The sequence below is a fragment of the Diadema antillarum genome, unplaced genomic scaffold (assembly GCF_040938485.1).
Source record: "Diadema antillarum isolate AM-2024a unplaced genomic scaffold, OU_Dant_1.0 scf00000027, whole genome shotgun sequence".
NCBI lineage: Eukaryota > Metazoa > Echinodermata > Echinoidea > Diadematoida > Diadematidae > Diadema > Diadema antillarum.
The window spans coordinates 76,535-94,098 of NW_027270916.1; the positions used below are offsets into that span (position 1 = coordinate 76,535).

Sequence of the window (17,564 nt, forward strand, 5' to 3'; positions counted from 1 at the left end):
CATAATTTGATACTTCATCATTCACAACTAATTCTGCCAGTTTCTCTCAAACTACAACACATACATTTTTAATACCAATACTGCGCTAAGGATTTCACAATTGGGGAATATTGTAAAGAAATACATCATTTACATAGAGAGAGAGAGAGAGAGAGAGAGAGAGAGAGAGAGAGAGAGAGAATAATGGAGTGTAAATGGCATACCTGTGATCACTTAATGGAACATTTGTTCACTGAAGAAATCTGTATTCAATGGAAGACAACTCTGGATATGGGCCTTGATTACACTGCATGGACTGAAATTCTGAAATGAGAAGAAAAAGATTGCATTGTGAAATTACAGGCAACATACACTAGACCCCTGAGTTAGCAAACACTGGAGCTGTCAGAAGAGTATTAACAACAGCATAATTTATGATGCATAACTCTTAAAGGACAAGTTCACCTTCATAAACATAAGGATTGAGAGAATGCAACAATAATAGTAGAACACATCAGTGAAAGTTTGAGGAAAATTGGACAATCGATGCAAAAGTTATGAATTTTTAAAATGTTTGCGTTGGAACCGCTGGATGAGGAGACTACTACAGCTTGTGAGTCATATGCGTACAACAGTATAAAGAAAATGTAAAAGAAAATTCAACATATTTTCACTTTTTTTGCATAATAAAAGAGCACTTGACTTGCCTCTTTCTATAGGCAGGGGGAACAATATTACCCATAACATTTGTCGGTAACGAGTCAGAGGAATGTGTACTTTTTTCAAAAGATGGAATTTTGTGAAATTCTCTTTATATTTTCCTTGTATTGTTGTACGCATGTGACATCTAAGTTATACATACACTGCAGTAGTCTTCTCATCCAGCGGTTACTGCACAAAAACTTCAAAAATTCATAACTTTTGAACGGATTGTCTGATTTTCCTCAAACTTTCACTGATGTGTTCTACTAATATTGCTACATTCTCTCAATCCTTATGTTTATGAAGGTGAACTTGTCCTTTAATAGCACCTAAAGGTGCAATTATACGTAGTTTGAGTATGAAATGTGTAACAAAAGAACCCATCAGAAATTTGTTCTTGATGGTTAATATGCATATTCCTAGTCACTGGGATCAGTCAAACTGCAAAAGACAAGGCATGTACAAATAGATCCACCAACAAGAATACTGAGTTAGTGGGACTGTGATACAAGTTTTCTACTTGTGCTGCAAACAGATCTGTGTTGGTATTTTCTACCTGTCCAGGATCGTATTTTCTTTATACTTTTTTTTTTTCAAATAAAAAGAAAATTAGAATATTTCTGATAATTTGAGATATTTTGCAAATGTCTTTTATACAAAGATATGTAATATTACAAATGGAATAACAATTACAATCAAATCAAATCAAATCAAATCAATCAAGTAGCTCATTTGCTGCTTCTATCAAATTTTGTTAACAAACCTACACCCCCCCCCCCCCACACACACACACACCCTCTACCTATGGCAAACAAGCTTGAACAAAGATCATTATATTTTGAAAAGGAAAATTAGTTACAGACATGGAATTGATCTGTATTTGATGACAGTTTGAGTTCACAAAAACAAAGAAACAAATATAACTGAATTACAATGACTGAATTATTAATGACAACTGTATGACATTCAATCAATATATATCAATAAGAAAAGAACAATATAGAGTTTGACTAACTGGGTGCCAGAGGGTCAACAGGCATGGTATTCCCTCAGGACATCATAAAGCTACCATCATAGTCACACATAATAACTAATAACCAATATCTATCAATGTACATGTATTCATGCTTAAGTTTGCACAGTGGGCTTTGATAGGTTCTTTTCTTCATACTTAAAGCTAGAATGGTGCTTTTGATACCACTGCTATTGATATCACTGATCTGACACAACTGCTTTCCTTCTTCACAGCTTCTTCTCCCGGGTATATTCTGCTTGCAGTTCAAGTGACCACAAATGAAATAGCTCTTCATCACACCTCCCTGATCCATTTCAAACCCTTGGCCAGGCCCACTGGACAACAAAGGACTCTTGACCAGTCATTGACCTCAACAGGTCCACCAGAGGCCCCCCTGGTGGTTGTTTACATAACTGTGAACAGTTAATCTCACTAAGTACACACAATGGTTCCAAATAGACTGATCAAATTGCATGTTGCCCAGTGGTCCTGCACCAACACCCTAAGCATTTTCCTCCTTTTCTTATTTTGGGGTGGGGTGGGGGTTGTCTTTTGTTTTCTGGTGGGGAGGGGGGATGGAAAGTGGGTAGCTAGTCAGGACTAGAAAGTAATTCATAGCACAGCTTTGTGGGTATGACTCCTCATGCAAACATCACACTATAGACATCTTTTTAGTGGCTCCTGACCCACTCCAAATATCGCACTCTTTGAAAGCCACCGCTCATCTGCATGATTTTTTCTTTTACATACATACTGACCTCTGAGTCTATGTGATACCAAGGAGGTTCGAGAGATGGAGTTACAACTGACTATAATTATTCAATCAGCTGTCAGTTTTTTATGGATGGACAAAAGAATTCCACAGGTGCATTTGTGCCTTTGATTTCGATGCTTGAAGCCGCCATCTTTCTGAGCAATCTGAAGATTCACTTTTAACGCTAACATAATATCGGGTATATGCTGCTCGTTTATATATCAAATGCAATAAAATTTCACCTAATGATAAAGCATATAAAACAAAAGTCCATTCCATTCGAAAATATGTGCAAAAGTGTAAATCTGAGCTGTATTTTGTGAAAGTGTTTGAAATTTTACCCTCATGGAAAGCCGGTTTTATCACTTTTGTGATTACTTCTGCCAAATGAAACTAATATGGTATCATCTTCAAGTATAGTTCTTTATAAATTAATGTCAGATTAGCATACAGACACGTACAGTCGAGTAATTTTGACATCTATTTCAGCAATATTTGAGCAATTTCTATTCGCGCACCCCCGTGCCTTTACCATTGTCTACCGCCCATCGTTTGTAAGTAGGGATAGCGAAAAGTAATTACCATCATAAAAGACATATCTTATCTTCCTTAGACAGTGGCTGGTCATTATGCAATGAGACGTGAATTCATTTTCTTCCTATGGGGGGGGGGGGGGGGGGGGCAGATCCAGTTTGATACATACTTCAAATATTTTTGAGTGGCAGCTTTGAGCATGGGATCAAAGCGAATAAGACTGTTGTGACTGTATTTCTCGAACCTCCTTGGTGATACACACCCACACATACACACACATAAATATTTTCCAAACACAAACAAACAACAAACAATAAACAGAGCACATTTCATCATTATCAGTAGAATCCATAAAAAGCATCATCAACCTCAGCGACAGATAAACCGATCTATTCATCTGGTATTTATACTGTGAAGGCAACTACCTTTGTACATTCCCTTGGCTTCACTATCCCCATAGCTTCCCTACTAATGAATGTCATTATAAGGATTATCATTTTAATGAGCCCTGAGGGATTAATGGATTACGGCCACTAAGCTTTGAGTACTGGTCCAGGGCCAAGAACCTGCTGGACATGCAAACCCCTGAATAGAGAGGAGACAATGTTATGATGGGGACAGCTCACTGTCCACTACATCTACTTTGGTCAACTAGGGTCAAGGACAAGTAGATGGATGGGCAGTTAATGGTCACTCTTCAGAGACCTGTCCACCCAAAGTGAGAAATCTCCTTCAAAATGACAAATTGTCTCAAAACAGCTAGTTATAAATCAAGGAAGTATGCTAGTCATAAAGACCATGCAGGACAGGAAACAAGCAAGAGAACAAACAATACATTGTTTGTGTAGGACAGTTATCGGTTAAAGGATAAGTCCATCTTCATATAAATGTGGATTGTAAAACTGCAGCAATATTAGTAGAACACATTAGTGAAAGTTTGAGGAAAATTGGACAGATCATTCAAAAGTTATGAATTTTTACAGTTTCTGCAGTCACTGCTAGATGAGAAGACTACCACAGTATATGATATCACATGCATAGAATGATATAAAGAATATAAAGAAAATTCTACAAAATTTCATATTTAGAAAAAAAGTACACATCCCCTCGACTCACTACTGACATATATTGAGGTCAATATTATTTCTCCTGCCTTCTGAAAGAGGCAAGTTATAATACTCTTTTGTTATGCGAGACAAATGAAAATATGTTGAATTATCTTCATATTTCTTTATACTGTTCTACGCATGTGACATCACAAGCTGCAGTAGTCTTCTCATCTAGCGATGGCAGCATTGAAACTTTCAAAATTCAAAAATTTTGAACGGATTGTCCAATTTTCATTAAACTTTCACTGATGAGTTCTACTGATATTGCTGCATTCTCTCACTCCATCCATAAATGAAGGTAAACTTGTCCTTTAAAGGGACTGTACAGTACTGGTTGAGGTAGGGATTTATGTTTTGAACATTCCTAAGTGAGATAATGAAAAGTCTCTTATGAAAAATGAAAGAGCATGTAATTTTAAGAAGGATTCAACGTTTATTTGATGAAAATTGTTTTTCAAATGGCTGAGATATCCAAAAAAGTGCTAATAATTAAAGACGACATGCCCCAACTTTATTAGTATCTCTTTGTTTCACCTTGTTTTTTGATATCTCAGCCATTTCAAAACCGATTTTCATCGAATAAACTTTTGATACCCCTTAGAACTGCATGCTCTTTGACATCTCATAGAGTGGTTTCTGAATATCTCACAAAACGTTAAAAGCTAAATCTTCACCTCGACCAGAACTGTACACACCCTTTAAGAATAATTTCTGCAAAGCTGTGATAAAGATGTAGTTGCAACAACAACAACAAAGAGTTTTAAAAGAAGGATGGTAAGCTTGCATTCTTGTCCTTTTGGGTAGGTTGAGTTCTCTCAATATTTTTACTGACTGTCATTTTAGTGGTTACATGACTGCTATTGGAATTCTTAGCACTGCGTGTGGTATAGCACTGTGTGTGGTACTGGATACAAATTACTTGCATATAAAACGTCACATCCACATGCTTACAAACAATAAAAATACTGAGTATCTTAAAAAAGCCAAAATATATTGCATATTTACGAAAACTAAACATAGATGTTCATCTCGAGGTACATTCCCAAAGGTAGGTACTAGTCTAGAAAAAAGGTGTCTAACACATCTACTAGGTACAATTCATCCTTGATGAGGCTAAATATGCACACATCCTGTGGCCATTACCATACTAGACTCAAATTACAAGGAAGACTGAGTGATATCTAAATTCACCTCGGTAAAGAACTAGGTCCCTTGCAAGTCACATGATACATTTTAATGGGCAAGCATTCTATGCTGGCAACCCTGTTTGTGAATGATGAGGGATGGCCCCTATATGGAGTAAAACTGTGATCATGCGGAATTGAGAGACATGTAAGGATCATTTTCCCAATTCTATCTTCTTCATGGACGAAAACAACCCCTCTATAAAAAAAAAGAATATGATAACTTGACTGTGTAAACTGAGCAATGAGAGGGCTTTATAAAGAAGCATAAATGCATAAAATTTCCAGATTTTATTACTTGATGTCAGCGTCTTTCCAACCAATTGAGGATGGACTGATTATGCTACAATACGCATTTCCAGTAGACACCTGCCCGAGTATTCTCGGTCAAAATTGGCAGTCAATTTTGATACATGGAGCTCCACTGCTCTTAACATTTGTAGGAGGCGATCAACATGACACTCTCCAGCTCAAATTTCACAATTATGTCACCATGTTTAGCAGGAAAACTAAGTGCAATCGAGTACCACCAACAGTGAGCCGAAAGTATATTTAGTTCCTGGAAGATCAGTTGCTGACGCTTGATTGGGATGATCCGGGAGAATGACCTTTGCCACAACTAAAGAGGTCAGATGGTACATTGCTATCTCGGTGCCATGTCTATCTCAACATTAATTTTGTGGCCAAGGTGGAAAAATACAGCACCTCAGGCTTATTTAAAATATACCTTGAGGGTAAGAGACAGTGCAAAGAGGCTTCAATAATATCAGGCAAATTATTTGTTGTACAGGGGCCCAATTTTTTTCTCTCTCTTCTAATATCATAATATAACATAATATCAGGAAAGAATAATCACAGCAACACTTTTAAAGAATTGCTGCAAATCCATACCTATAAGCCCAGTTTACATGCACCCAAAATTTGACATTTTTTCAAAGTATATTTTTGCTGTGCAGTGCAACAACCATTAATTTTTGTGTTTAAACAAAATAATCATAAAGTATCACAATCTGCATCGCAATGTGAAAATCACTCCATCTTGATTTTTTCAAGACCTTTCCAATAATTCGCCTCATGCAATATGAATGGCACATGAAGAAACCTCTCGACTTTCTAATCCCATGATGCATCTTGCCACACTACGGAAGCACACTACTACTGTGCTCAGGCTCACGTCCTGGTCACTGTCTATACAATATGCGCAGTTCACAGATTAAAATTGGTTTGCTTGCATTGGAAGCATTTTTTTTTTTGCCATGTGTGAATGGTAGCAAATAGAATTGTTTTTTCCACTGCGATACAAAAACCAAAAACACTTGTGTGTGGATGGGCCTAACGGTGGGTTGAGCTGACATACTGTTTGCTATACGTCTGATTGGTTTGCTTCTTTTCCCTTGCAATTATACTTCATAGCCGCATTTACACTTACTAACATCGCGATTTTTAAAATCGCGATATTTTGGTCCACCGTTTACACTTGCGCAAAAGCATGCGAAGTTTGAGCTTCACGAAACATCGCGATTTTTTGGTCGGTAGTGCGCATGCGTAATTTACCTCTTTTGAACACGGTAGCTGAGTGGAAGCGCGCGCTATTCTCGCTGGTTGGAATGTTGAGCCAGGGCTTTTTATCAGTGCAATGCACACATAAATTTGTGCTTCTCGCGACTGTTTACTTACGGTAAAACTATAGAGCTTGCTATATTAGATCACATACGAAGTAGGTGTGTAAAACTTCATCTACAGCAGCATTCAGGAGGATCATGAAATTTTGCCGATATGACGAAAGTGAGAAGTAGGACTAGGAAGTTAGGACTGGTTATTATTTTATCAGGCGACAGCAAGAACTCACACTTGTTACGTACTCCTGTATTCCACAAACAATGTACCTGGTATATCGAGAGCAGTACGTACGGGCACTCCCACAATCTGAATCAACGCATTTTCTGGGAGAACATTATTTTGTTAAGTCGTCATGGGGTGATGATACGTGGTTGGAGAACTTCAGGTTTGCTACTATACTTAGTAGTAGTTTTCACGTACTAGTTTCATCAGGGAGAGGGAGGTGACAGACCACGAGCCGATCGAGGATCGGCCGTTTAGACCTGTACACAGTTGTATATACCGTGTGTACTAGTTCTCTGGCCAGTGACCGACGTACTCTCTACACGTTCCAAAGAGGGATCAGGAGCCCGCGTAAACTCCCGGTGCAATCCGATACCGAAAGTCACGTGATGAAAAATCGCGATATTTCTGCAGCTTGGGTTTACACTCGCTAACTTCGCCTCAAACTTCGCGATGTTTCAAAAAATCGCACTCCGGCTGGCGATTTTTCTAGCGATGTTTCGAGGGCGTTTGGGTGTAGTTGCGTAGCAACTTACACCCAAATGTCGCGATTTTAGAAAAATCGCAATTTTTCCAAGCAAGTGTAAATGGGCCTCATGAAGGAATCCTGTTGCGAATTTCTCAAACATCTGACCATGTCATAAAAATCTGTTCCCATCTTAATGTTTACAAACTTCAAATCATTTGACTGTCACAGGACATGACATGATAGAACAACATTCCAGTTGCCATAATAGAGAAAAGATTACCTTCAACATCTCTCACATTACTTCTTAATCCTTCATTCTTGTTCACAGCTTTGGTATTAAAAAAAAAGATATTTCTAAATTTCTTCTTTTAAGTACATTCTGAATTTTCAGCAAAATATGACATATTTACTAGATCTCACACTAACTGCTGACTTTTTTAAGGGTATTGTGAACCAGACTTGACCTGCAAAAATTCAAGGAGAGAAACAACAAGAGAGAGAGGGGAAGGCCATATTATTCCTTTTTTTTTTTATGTGTACCTTCAATCTGCAGCTGGGGCAAATTAAAAAGCACCTGGAAAAAAACAAAAACAAACGCACACACACAAAAAAAAAACATGGTGCCAGCAGATTTACAGCATGAAAATGTGTGCAGAAGTTGGCTTGAGGAGGCGATTGCCAACAATCAACTCCTCTACAGCAAACATTCTTGAACTGGTCATAAAATGTCAATGCTCTTCTCCACTCTCCCTTTATTCATCTCTTTGTCCTTCCTTCCCAATTTCTTTTTTTTTTTTCTCTCTCTCTCTCTTCCCACCTACTGGCTACTATCCTGATGTCCTTGACACATCTGTAATGATGCCATGTACTGCCATAAAAGTTATGTCTACTACAATCAACACCGGGCACATAAATCAACTTGCTCCACTTTTAAATGAACTTGACAATGACACAGCCGGCCATAAAGGCCAAATATAAATTTCTTCCTTTTTTTTTTTTCCTGGTACTATTCATATGGTTACAAGCTCCTTCTAATCCTACGGAAATGAAAAAAAAAAAAGATGGAAAAATCTGCCTGATCGCTCTTTCTGTTGAACACAAGAAGTGAATCAATGGCTGAACAATTTGTATGGTGTCTTTGGTGACAATGGACTTGCTCACTTTTAGTCAGCAGTTTCTTCAACTGACCTTTGTGCAGGATAAAATCCTGCGCATCTAAGTGCTCACCCAAGCATGATGGGTTTTATCAGTTTTGGGATTTTCCTGAAGGATTCTTTACCAAATCACGATGAACAATTACATTTTTTTTTGGGGGGGGGGGGGGTTGGGGAGGGAGGAGGAGGAGGAGGAAGGATTCACTGAATTACTGCTCTTCAAAAGGTGATTTTGCTTTGTTCAAACACTTGTTCCCCGGGAACACATAGGCAAATCTTAAGACAAACGAGATATGAAAACTCGTCACACTGAGGACGAGTTAGGTGATACGCTTGGGGTCATCAGATGTCGGTCATCTGTGATCGACAAAGAAAAGAAGTGATATAGGCACCTTGAAGTTATATTGAACCTGCATGTGAAACCGTTTCTCTAACCACTCGGGCACGGGACATCCACGAAAATGTTAAGACAAAAAAAACCCAAAACAATGTATAGATATAACAGGGGAAGAGTCAATGACCACTCAACAAACTTGGCCGCATGAACATGTATTGCATTGCTAGATGGAAATACGGCCTTGTAACAATTGATGTCGCTAGGCCATTTCTGGCAACTCGGGAAAAATACGTCCCGCAGACATGCAACCTATAATCGGCTGGTTTTGATACCTTGCCTTTAATCACAATTTTCAGTGTGATGACGTCATCAAAGTACAAAACAATGACATGGACTTGAAAGACAATTGTTCAAAGTACAACTCCTACGTCGTCGTCATTACATACTATGATCGGTTTGAAAAACCCAGCCTGCAGAAGTTTGCAGCAGTCTACGCAATGTGGTCTCCAACACAAAACAGAGTGATTGTGTGTGTGGGTGTGTGGCTGTATATAGGTGCGTTTATATACGAACGTGATTTCTACATGGACGAATGTGTAATACACCATTGAAGAAAAAAAGTAAAATAGATAAGTATTTTGTTTCATGCTCTTATGGGGTTCGAACCCGCACGAGTGCAACCTTACGTCTCTGAGACGTCGCCTTTAACCTCTCAGTCATACGTCTCGACGGGAAAATATGAGGAACGTAAGCTTATATCTGAAAGATGACTCAGGAATCGTTTCGTCCACCTTCCATTCTCATTTTCAGTTTTAAGCTGCAAAATTCTCAACCTGGTGAGAAGATCCAAAAAAAATAATAAAATGTATGATTACTGCAGCTTATTGTCTCAGCTACAACATACTTAAGTTTCAGAGGAAATGAAGCAAAATCAAGTGAGGTAAAGGCGCTCGAGCGTTATCGAGGCAATGCATGGTTAAGAAACAAAAATCCCCTCCAATAGACATAAACGTATAATCTTCGCTGATTTCGGTATCTTGCCTTTAATCACAACTTCTAGCATGATGACGTCATCAAATTAGAAAACATTGATATGGACTTGAAAAACATTTGTTCAATGTATAACACGTACATCGTACATTGTCAGTTTGCTATTGACATGACGAGGCCATCACACAAACATGAGGCAGGTATTAGTACCGCTATGAAATTATTATAGGCATGGTTATCAAATTCCCCTAAAATTTCCTTATAATTGCCTTATTTTTACACACAGTTATGCTATCCCTTTACACTCGTCACAGTTTAATTAGAATCATTAACATCATACATTAGTACCATATTCAGTTCCATAGCTGATCACGTTTGCTAATTAATTAAGATTAATTGTCTAGAATGTGTCATATGGCCAACCTGTATACACACGTATACACACACACAATGCTAAATGAATGTATCAAACATCTGTAACACAACTTTGAACTAACTGTAGGAATTATCGCTGCACTTATCATCCATACTTTTTATCACTATCTGAAACTCCACAAAAACCACTAATCGACAAATAATCACCAATACAGAAGACTGACTTAAAGGAACAATGCAAATACCTTTTTTACAATGTATAGCTTGTTACATGTATAAATCAGCACAAAGTAACCACGACTACATTGTGTTACTGAATTGATATGAACAAATTTTTTTCATACAATATACTATATCAGTTTGAAAAGCCCAGCCTGCAAAATTTTGCAGCAGTCGAAGTAATGCAGTCTCCAACGCAAAACAAAGGTATACTGTGTGAGTGTGTGCGTATAGGTGTGTTTACATGCAAACGTGATTTCTACATGGACGAAGGTGTAGTACTCCATTGAAGAAAAAAAAGTTTTAAAAAAATAATTATTTTCTTTCGTGCTCTTGTGAGGATCGAACCCGTACGTGTGCAACCTCACGTTTCTGAGACGACGCCTCTAACCAATCGGCCATACGTCTCGACGAGAAAATTAGAGGAATTAAAGTTATGTACGTGAAAGATGAATCAGGAATCATTTCGTCCGCATTCCATTCTCATTTTCAGTTTTAAATTGCAAAATTGTCAACCTCTTGAGGAGATTTCAAAGAATAAAATGCATGATTACTGCAGCTTATTGTCACAGCTACAACATACTTAAGTTTCAGAGGAAATGAAGCAAAATCAGCTGAGATAAAGGTGCTTAAACGTTGTCAAGTCAATGCATGGTTTCTAAAAAAATCACCTCCCATAGACATAACACGTAAACTTGTCCGATTTTGCGTCTTTACCTTTAAACACAATTTAAAGCATGATGACGTCATCAAATTTCAAAACTATGACATGGACTTGAAAGGCAAATGTTCAAAGTACAACATATCTGAATTTAGGATAATATTGAGCTTAAACAACAGAGATACGAGCAAATGAATGTCAGAAACAGTGCCTTAAAAAAATTAATTCCACTTTTTTGATTTCAGATGATGATATGATGACGTCATAATGTATTCATGGAGATATTGATACTTGAAACGTTATTTCCAATTCATATGTTTTTGTAATATGCAATAAAAACATAGGGTAACCAGACGTTTTAAAGAGCTATGGCGAAATAAACAAAGACATGTTTTTCGCTATATTTGCACATAGACGCGCACACGAAATTTCAACTTTGACGCCAACGCATTCCTTTGTTATAGGTCAAAATTGATCGGAAATCAAGGGATATTGTTGCTTAATGTATCAGGAATCCAAATCTGTCAAAAAATGTGCATTTCCATTTTGCTTACGCGCGAAAATGTGCCGGACGCGAACGCGCGAAACGCTTAAAATATTCTGAAACTTCGAGATTTCCCATTGGTAAGTTGTTTTGAGCCTTTTAAAAGTTTGACGCACGCGTACGCGCGCGTAATAATGTCCTAGGTAATTAGCATTAAAATGTAAGATAGAGCGTGACCTGAACTTAATGTCCACCGAAAATGATACAGAAATGACCTTTAGTTATGAAGTTATGATCGATCATGTAACATGGTCCGAAAATCACAAAATGGCGCCTAGATGACGTCATAGATATGTTACTGTCATGAAAACCTTATTGTGGCTAGATTTTGTCATGAGACATGTTCCCTGAAAATGTTATGTTATTCCGTAATGTCATTCTTGAGATATTGATGACACAAAATTGTCCAGAAAGAAAGAAGAATAAAAAGAAATAAAGAGAGATTTTGACAATCACAATAGGTGATACGCTGATAGCGTATCACCTAATTAAAGGTCCTGTTTACCTTTGGGAGCAGTGATTTTAAAAAATGTTGAAGATATCACATTTGAGGAATATGTGTAGGTCAGTTGTATCGCAAAACATCGTCCCATATAAGAATTGTGCAGTAGCACCTAAAATATATGGAGATATCACTATTGTTCTCAATAAACCGTAACTGTAGACGGTTTAGTCTGGAAACATTTTAAGTATAACCATTGTTTACATTTTGTGAATTTAACAATACTTAATATTGATTATACTAATTCAAAATTTTTACATTGGTTGTTTCTATCCCTACCTCACATTTCGGAACTATTTTGAAGCATTGATGCTGGGTTTTTATTTCGTCTGCAAATGGTAAAATATGCCTTTCAGTGCAGAACTCAATGATAACATTTATCATCTTATCAGGGCAATTAGATACACAAGCTAGAGTATAAAAAACAGTTCTTTTTATAAAAACACTTCTTTTTCAAGGACTAGAATTTTGAAAACTAATCACTATTATTCCCTAATGCTGGGTCTAATTTGTACTTTGGTTAACCATGCAGCCCATTAATTTGACCCATCAGAAAAAGTTAAAGTGGTTTGGTGCTACATCTCATCATATTTCTTACTACTCACTGTTAAGTTGGTCTTTCACAAGGTAGAGCAAAAAAAGTTATCTTTCATTGGAGCCGTCGTTGTTTCCACGATTGCTTCTGTCGCAGAAGCTTCAAAAGTATTTTGAGAGTTAAATTTCTTATTCTGAAATCTGCAACATATGATACCATTGATGTTTGGCTCAAATTGGCAAATTGCCAAATATACTTTTTTTTTGAAGATTTTGATTTTGTCTAGATTTAAAGGGATGGTATACATGCGGATTCACATTTTAACTTTTTGCACGATAATAAGAAACCACTTACATGAAATATTAGAGAGTATACAATTCTAAGAGGAACTTAAAGTTTGCTTGATGAAAATCGGTTATGAAATGGTTGAGCTATTCAAAAGCAAAGCAAAACAAAGAGGTCCCAACAAAAGGTTGGTCCCATCTTTTATTAGGACCACTTTGTCTTTTGATACCTCAGCCATTTGCCCTGAATGAATAAGCAAGAATACCATGGAATTTGTTTCTCAAACTTAACTCAATGGCCATTTGAGAAACAGCAATCTATTTTACAAAAACAGAATCTTTTTTTAAAATTCCAATTTTTGATCAAGTATTAGGGTGAACAAACATTAATCTACTTTCATACAATAATGTGATCATCAACATTTTTAGCCATAATCACAGCTGTATCTTAATGGATCCTACATAATCGTCACAGCTATTAGCATTCACTGAGACAATGCTATGTATATATGCATTCTGAGTAATGTCTGCAATAAAGCACATTTTCCGGAAACCCAGACAAGCCAAAGGCAAAACGTAAAAAGATGGGGCTAAATCAGCACCGTTTGCGAAGTCATTTATAATTCGGTGTTTGCTATGCATGGGGCCAAACTGTGATTGCATTCGGTTCAGCACCCCATGTTCAGCTGGTCGTAGCCTGCCGCAGTCACATAGAAATGCACTCGCCTGACAACAAAAAAAGAAAAAGAAAGAGGAAATCAACTAGAACAGACTCCGCATGTAGAAGTAACATGTGGGACTGTGCACGTTGCGAGAGACAGGACAAATCTTAGCCATGGCTCCCTTCGCGTCTTCCTTCTAGCGGGCCACTTAATGTATTTAATTTCAAAGTGCATTAGGAAATTAGAAATGTAACGACGCCATAATGCAACCTCACCATGCTAACTGAGGAATGGAATTTGATTTCTTTGCATTTCTGTACATAGCCCCTCTCCCTAATTACAGAGAATGCCCTAAGTGAGCAGAATCCATTCTCGATATGATTGCTATGAATTCTTTCTCATTCTCTCCTTTGCCAGAGTGGCATCCAATCTGTATCATTGGGGAAGGCGAAAGGAACTCCAGAAGGGCCAGATGCGAAAAAATGTTTCTTCCGGACCTAACGGTTCTCCCCCGGTGGAGGGGTACTACTCTGCGGTGTAACATGATTTGCCTCGGCAAATGTGATGAAACTCTGCAGAGCCGAAATGGAGGGAGGGGGGGGGGGGAATATGGGGGATATGAGAGGTATAGGGGGGTTAATAGTGACTGGGGAGCAGGGGCCATATATAAGAAGCACAAACATGACTCCAAGTGCATTCCGAATACATACGATGGCTATGGCATCCCCATCCTGATACACACACAGGAATACAAAAAAAATAGACTTTCTATTCTTCTGTCATACATATCATGATACTGTATGCTATGCTGTCAGTAGCTTGTTTATTACTCCATTTCTTTCCTCCCCATATGGCATACATTTCTCTACTTCACATCTTTCCCATTACTCCAATTTTGATTAACCTTGTAATCTACTTTTTCCAAATGGATGCGCCAGTCTCCTCATGACCTTTTCCTCATTCTCAATTTAATACCGTCTTTCTTTTCCCGATGCATAAGACATCAAACTGACCAAAGTTTCCACCAAAAGAGGGGAAGGAAGGGCTATTTTTCTATCCTGCACAAAGCCTTGCCTATGAGGAAAATGTTTTTGAATACTGTGGTATGCAGGGGGCTTCATTATTCATCACCAATTTGCAACGCTAATCGCCTGTCAGTTCAGTTGGTCCAAAATGACGACATTTGACATGCACAACGGATACGTCTTCCTTCCTAATAGTCAATGATTCTGTCAAATTAGCTAGCATATGAAGGGGCCATGTTGGGAGAAAAGACAATACTTCAGTGCTTCGAAGACACAAGATGAAACTATGTCACACCCTCACTGGCCTTCAAAATGATCAAACAGTTTTGCCATCCTCAGAAATGTGCGGGGTCTTAATAGAGTCAATAAAACCTGAATGGCATTCTTGGCATTTATCTGACAGGGTTTCTAAAACCCTACTCCCCACAGAGAGTGGGAAAACACAGAGAAAAATAAGAGAGAACAAAGAGATGGAGATAGTATCCTTCTTCACAAGCCCTCCAGATCAACATATTTAAGTGGAATCAAATTATCAAATAAATGTCATATTCTGCATCAAACTGGCTAAAATTAGAGATGCCACAAGATTCTTAATCTTGCCATCACATTTACTGCTTACAATGATTTTAGTTAGAGCAATGTTTCACTTTTATGATTGAAAAAGGTAAGCAGAAAAAATAACTAACTAAATAAATTGGTTCAACCTTGTACCCCCATCTCAACAGACAGCGATTCCGCTATGATCCTAAAAAATCGACAAAGAGTATCATATCGTGGCTTGAACACTTTAAATCTTCGCCATCGCATCTTCAGCATTTCAGAAGCATGGAGGGTCATCCCCATCGCCATGGTTGCCACAAAGTTTTGAACATGTCCCAAAACTTCCGTAGCAAGAGCGCGGTAGTTTTAGAGCATATCACAATCAGCTCACAAGCATATTAGAAGCGACATATTCGAAGCTCTAATGCAGTAGCAACGCGTAAAGCGTCACCCAAGCGCATTGAAAGCCGCCCCCATCGCCCACGAAAATTTCCACTTTTACAGTATTCACGCAACAGGAACCGATCATGAACGAAAGAACTTGATGCACCAGACAAGGAAGGTGGAAATGGAGAATAGCATAAAATACTCCTTTCTCCAAGAACACGTAGTATGAACCTCCTCTGTTTATCAAATCGTTTGTTTTTCATTCACCATTGCTACACAATGCAAGTGGCATAAGTTGCATCCATTGCCAATATCTTCATAAAATTGGCTCAATGTCCGATACGATTTGTAGTTTGCTCGTAGGCCGGTTCTTTAGTATAAATATATCTAACCCATGGTCTTTTAATAGAATGGATGACTTAAAATTGACAGTCTAATTTCACATTAGGTTCAACTGGTGTTGTTCTAGAATGCTAAGGTATAGGGGTGAACCATATTATGCAAATCCTTGTTGGTTTGACACTGACATCTGACTGAAGAAATTCAATCATGTATTAAACCCAATTTATACCCCAATCGCTTGAGATCGTAGGATGATTAACGTATCACAGCCACTCCAAATGTACATGTTCCACTGTTGTTTATGGCGAGGTCTTGATAAGTGTACAAATATCGCAATATGATGAGTATGATTGCAGAAGCAGCACATCTCATCAGCCTGGGAAAGTGGCAACCACGTGGCAGAGTTGTAGTACAATCGTGGCACTATCGCCTTCAGTGCACGTTGAGCATGGATAAACCGTAGTGTAATCGCCTTGCGGGCAAAAAATGGAGATGAATAGTAATTGCACCACGATTTGTAAATTCTTCACAGATCCCCATAGTTGCCATGATCGCCTTCCTAGTGAGATGGGGGTATTAGGTTTGAAACCATTTCTGCTTGTCGCAGCAATACCTGCACCAGCATCTGCAATAAGTTCATTTTAGTTTAATGTCAGCCTACTAGGAAAAGTATATATATATTTACTTGGTTACAGTGAGAAGATCATTTTTACATTGTCCTCATTATGGTACAAAAGACAAATGACCCTTATTTTAACACGTAATGATGGCTGCAGTTTTGCGATACATCTAGTGCATCATCATTCCATACAGCAAAGGACAAAATCTGCTAAAAAAACCCAAAATAAATCATCTACGAAGCTTTGTATGCAGGAGCAACAACGCTGTGATGACACTGATGACGACGATACTTTTAAGAAGCTATCCATCCATTTTCTGAAGCTTTCTATTTCAAAATTTTCCCTTACATTGGTCGGTTTTCTTTTGTTTTAATTCAATTATTCATAACGTCTTCGCAAAGAAGGCAGGGAATAGTTTTGATGTTTTTTTATTCTTTTCTTTTTCTGATTTTCTTCTATTCAAACAATTTTCTTGTCCCCTCGGACATGTCATATTAGTTTGACTTCAGCAAATTTCCATGACTTTTCTCAGACTTCTTCCATCAACACTGGCTTACAACCAAATCAATGTGAATCATCCTGTCTAGCTGAGTGAATAGAGTTTTTGATGAGAGCCAATATACATGTACATCTGTCCAAACAAATTGCTCAATTCTTGCTCTCAACTAAACCAACCCTCTTCTCCTTGTTTAGTCAGTGCAAGCCGACTTTGAATCAGCCAAGCCTCCCCCTCCCCCCTTAGTCCCACATACTGCTTCACCTCGTGGGGTCATTCTCTTCATCTCTGGTCATTATCCCC

The 17,564-nt window shown here is 38.0% G+C and overlaps 1 long non-coding RNA gene across 1 annotated transcript in view; it reads right to left on the reverse strand.

Annotated features, from left to right (window-relative positions):
* Window positions 1-212: 212 nt before the first annotated feature.
* Window positions 213-17,564, reverse strand: part of LOC139734767 (uncharacterized) — a 121,040-nt gene continuing 103,688 nt past the window's right edge. Inside the window, exon 3 of the long non-coding RNA XR_011711173.1 lies at window positions 213-303. This is a non-coding gene — a long non-coding RNA (uncharacterized lncRNA). The remainder of the gene's footprint in view (window positions 304-17,564) is intronic.